Source organism: Neltuma alba, unplaced genomic scaffold (genome assembly GCF_004799145.2).
Source record: "Neltuma alba isolate B1F8T4 unplaced genomic scaffold, ASM479914v2 tig00001639_pilon, whole genome shotgun sequence".
Lineage (NCBI taxonomy): Eukaryota > Viridiplantae > Streptophyta > Magnoliopsida > Fabales > Fabaceae > Neltuma > Neltuma alba.
The window spans coordinates 134,026-139,260 of NW_021632546.1; the positions used below are offsets into that span (position 1 = coordinate 134,026).

Sequence of the window (5,235 nt, forward strand, 5' to 3'; positions counted from 1 at the left end):
TCTGTTTGGTGGACAGAATGAAATGAAAGGAAGAAATGATGAAAAAAGTGGTTTCTGAGGATGAAAAGTAATTATCATACCCCTCCCTTGAGAAGTGAAGAAATAGAAGAAACTGTTGAGTCATTAATTAGAGAGACGTGAAAGGCATTGTGAATAAAGGAAACTAATTTCTTTTCTTTCATTATAACAAAAGAGCCTAAACAACTTGGATCTAGACTTTTCATCAGAGACCACTCTCTTGTTCTCTCTTCTCAATCCCTCCATCCATCATTCTCTTCCAAAACTAGTGTTCATACCATACCTTCTGCATCTATTCGATAGGCACATTCTTGGTCTCTGGCAGGAAACAGTACACAAACACACTCGTCACCAGCACCCAACCCCTAAAGAAGAAGAAAATCCCAGGCTTGAAGTGGCAAAGCATTGTTAGAAATGTTTGAGCAACAATGAAAGTGAAGAGGAAGCTCACTGCCATCATGATGCTTTGCCCGACAGGTCGAATCTCCAATGGAAAAATCTCACTCTGTACTAACCACCCCAATGGGCCCCATTACCATCCAAATCCAGCAACGTATATGCATATCATCACCAAAACCAAGTAAGCATACCCTTTGCTCAATCCTCCATTATCTTTCAGATAAGCTGCCGTTATCCCTCCTACTATACTTTAAGATGCTAACACCTGAATGCCTCTTATTGCAAACAAGGTTCTCCGGCCAAATTTGTCAGCAACAAGTATTGATATGAAGGTCAAGCCAGTGAAGCACCTACACCTAACCCTAGTGTTCTGAAAAGCAAAGGGGCCTAGAAGGCTTTGACATTGATCCCTGTCACTTGCTAGAAAAATGGTATTGCTATTGCCATTACAAGTTGAGGTTTGTATTTTCATTTCAGTATAAGCTTGAATGAGTGATCAGTGTTTTTTGATGTTGAACTTGCTTTGATGAGACTATCAAGCTCAGTTTGAACATCATCGGTTCCTCGAATTTGTTGAAGTATTAACTCTACCTTTCCACGATCTTTACTGTGTTGGATTAGGCTATTGGGAGTTTCTGGGAGGAAAAGTGCACCTAGTTTGAGGATCAAGGCTGGCACTCCTACCGTGGCTAGTGAGATGCGCCAACCGCATCCCCCTTTAATCTTCTCCGTGTCATAGTTGATAAAATTAGCACACAAAGCTCCAATTCCAATGCTATGTTGGAACTTGTTGTTGATTGCACCTCTTAGTCTTGGTGGCACCATTTCTGAGAGATTCAGAGGAACTGACTGCAGAACAAACATTACAAGAATTTCTTAGCATAGGAAAATGGTCAGAGTTAGGTGATAGCCAAGTCTACTAAATCCTGAGAAAGCATGAGAACTACAAATGACTCTTCGCTGTGGTGGAGGATTGGGCAACTCTGTTGTTTAAACTAAGCTGTTGAGGTCTTGTAGATGTGTAATTATCTTCTAGCAAGCATGGAGTTTGCTGCTACTTGAATTTTCTAAGTTAACATGATACGTCAAAAGAAACAGTTTAATCATTGAGTAGGAACAAGAAGAAATCAATCACAAGGTATGGCCTGGTAGAGGGAAATGAGGATGCAGAAACTCTTAATGTAAACATGTGTCCCTCATATGCCCCAGAAAATAAAAAGGAGAGAAAATTTTATTTCATCTCCTTGAATTAAACCTGAGTATTAAATTGGGTAAATGTAAAAGTAATTTCTTGTTACATTTACTCTGTTATGGGTAGTGCTCCTGCCATTGTCATTTTTTTTTTTTGTTTTTTTGGGGGAGTCTTTATCTTCCTCTTTAAAGGGCAGCATAGTAGATTTTCTTCAAAAAGGAGCAGAAAAATCAAATTCAAGTTTAAATGAATTTAAAATGCAACAGTACTCATCCCTTAACGACATTTCTAATTAAATAAGTAACAATAAAAGCCTACTTCATCAATCTTCACAATTTCGCAATAAAAACTTGCCGGGTTTGCAAAGCCCACTCCAACTCCAAGCAAAAGGTGACCAGGAATGAGCATATAGACATTAAAAGCCGCACCACCACAGGCTGCACTAGAAAGAAACACAGCGCCACCTATAATAATGGAAGGCTTTCTTCCAAAAGTTTTGGTGATATACGAAGCTATGCAGGTAGTAAGCAGCCCAGCCACATAGAGTGATGAAGTGAATGTTGTCAGTAGTTGATTGTCAAATATGCAGTAATTGCTCACTTTTGTATCCTCCTTCATCTTCTTGTATATCTCTGGGAAGAACTTCACCAAAAATGGCTCCATTGAAGTCACCCCACCTTCATATTCATGTCTTCTAGTTCATCAAAGCAGCCATATATTGTGACAATGGTAATAGATTCATGTGAGTTTTGTAAATCCTAATTTTCATATCTCTAATATTTAAACACATTTTTATAGAATAGGTAGAGGTTATATATATATATAAATATATATATGCAATTAAAATAATTCTAATTTTAGGTATGTGTATATGTGTGTGTGTGTGTATGAGAAAATGAATAAAATAACAATGTTCAGAAGTCCCACATTGACTAAATGATAGGAAGATGGATAAAATAACAATGTTAAAAAGTTCCACATTGACTAAATAATGGAAAAAGAGAGCTTTAGGAGCTTATATACAGGTGGTAGTAGGAAAGAGTTAAAGATGAATTAAATAATTTTGCACAAAACCGAGATAGTCTTAGTAATGTACTGTTTACGAGTTTGTGAACTGTTGAATTAGGCTGCAATTTGGTCAGCTGGTCCTAGACTTCATACTCATCAATTTCAATGTTTGGATCGTCAATTTGATCTCTGAGTTACAAGTTATTAGGTACGTTTTTTATTTATTTGTTTCAGATTTGGTAGATACAATACTAGATAGTAAATTAGCATTTTAGAACTTGTTCACCATAGGACTAACCCAAAATTTAGAGTAGACTTATGACAGATAAGACATTAAATTCAACAGTTGGATTAATAATTAGAATTAACTCATTTTGAGGTTGTCAGTCTAAATTTTTCGAAGATAGAACATAAGCTACAAATTGGGGATTCTCTATCTAGGTTTATGAATTTGGTGATTTAAATGATATGATTTGACAATTAAAGATAATATAAGTTAAGGGAACCTAGTAATTGAATCTAAATCCTCATATATATATATATATATATATATATATGTTCTTACCCTAAACCTTGGAAAAAGCTTTTTGAGCTAGAATTTTGAGTAACAGTTGAAGGTCTTAGAGAGAGAATTAAAGGCTAGAAATTTGTGAGTGGATTACTCTAATATTATAGAGATCATGTTTTAATTTCATTTGTGGATATAAACACTACTATGGCATTTTCAAGTACGAGTTTCGTTTGTATTTGACTGTTAACTAAGAGTCTAGGTAACTAAATTTCTATCTGTTATTGCATTAGTATGAGATTGGTGAGTGATTTTATAACCAAGTTTCATATACATATATTATGTTTTGTATGAACTGTCTTGTGGGATACTATTTTGAAAAGGATTGAAATCATTTGTATTTTTAGAAATTAATAATTATCACTATGAGGTGTTATTCTGGAATTCGATTGATTATGCATATAAATATATTATTTTGAACCCTGTGCATCTAGTTTGGGTGGAGGAAGGAGATGATTGGAGTTATTGAGATTTATATACTTACCACGTGGTATTAGCCTCCATACGGAGCTCTATGGTTGGCCACTATTATTGTCTCACTAGTTCTTCAAGGGATTGTGACACCTCACTGGTTCTTTGAGGGGAGACCCATGATCCACTGAGTGCTCTATGGTCCTTGGTCAGTCCATATCACTCGTGTGGTGCGCTTGTCAAAATAGCCAGTTAAATGGAAAGAACTTGGCCCATAGGTCCAGTCAGCGAAAATAAAGAGGATATAAGGATGGATTTGGGTTTATGGATTGCATATGACACAGTATCTTCATTTGATATTTATATCTTTTAAATAAAATAAAAAGTATGTTATCTCTTTTGAAATTTATCAACTGCATGAGATTGGCAAAAATATTCGACTTATATGGTTATTGTAAGTTTAACTATTAAATAAATGTCTATTGACTGTTATTAACTCTGTGTATCCCACCTGACATCTCGCTGGCCCATGCTAGTGTGTGTGATAGGTACGGATTTGATTACTAAGACATTGTCTCATCCCTATTGTTTAACATTTTTCAGGTGAAAGCTTTAGAGGAGGGTGGTTAGGGAAGGCTGAGGAGGAGTAAAGCTACATTAGCGACTTGTAGTGTCTTCTCGATTTATGGGCTATGTTGTATCCTGTATATTATGACTTAAGATAAATTGTTTTCTATTTATTCATGCATTATTATGTCTTATGTCTTTCGAGTTGTACTATTGTGGTATGTGTGCTGGTAGTTGGCCAGAGGCCTAGGATTGCATGTGATTTATCTATGAATTTATTATAAAATATGAATTAAGATTTAATTCTTAATATTTTGATTTATGAGTTATATTATATGTTGTTTTATAATCATATTAGATGAGATTGATCCTTTCTTATATAGTTTGTGTTTGAATGAATTAGGAAAAGTTCTTTTATCCGTAATAGGATGTATGATTAGGTGCTGTTCTTTTCTATCATGGATAACAATATTATATAATTAGTTAATGTAGATGATTGTGAATAATTTGAGTTTATATTTGGCATGGTTTGGTCATAAAAAGTTATTTCTTACGGTTACTATGAAAAAGCTAAGTTTATCGGTTTATTTAGGAAGGTTGTTTCAAGTTTGACTTACTCAACCAGGGACTCACTAAGGTTAAGACAATTTCAGTGATACCTCACATTAGCACGAAGACTTGAACCAACACTTGCGGAGGGTATGGGTTATTGGATTAACTTTTTTTTATATGCCCATGAAGGATTCAATACTATTAGGTTAGATATAAACAATATTATGTCTACTTAGGGTGAGCCCTCATAACTTGATTTTTTACACACGAGTCAAATATTGGATCTTGTTTGAGGAGAACCGAACCCTTTTCCTTCAAAGTCACTATTAGTCTTATCGACCAACCTTTGTTGAAGAGATTTAAGGTTTCTATTTATAGCAAGAAACTCACCTGATATGCCAATGTCATAGCCGAAGATGACACCTCCCACGGCAGCCATCATGCAAGACAAGACAACGAACAAGGTTATCTTGCCATTGTTGTGTTCACTTCCGTTTGATACAGCAAAGCTCAGAGCCAT

General features: G+C 35.3%; 1 pseudogene; it reads right to left on the reverse strand.

Moving 5' to 3' along the window:
• Window positions 1-223: 223 nt before the first annotated feature.
• Window positions 224-5,235, reverse strand: LOC114760539 (hexose carrier protein HEX6-like; annotated as a pseudogene).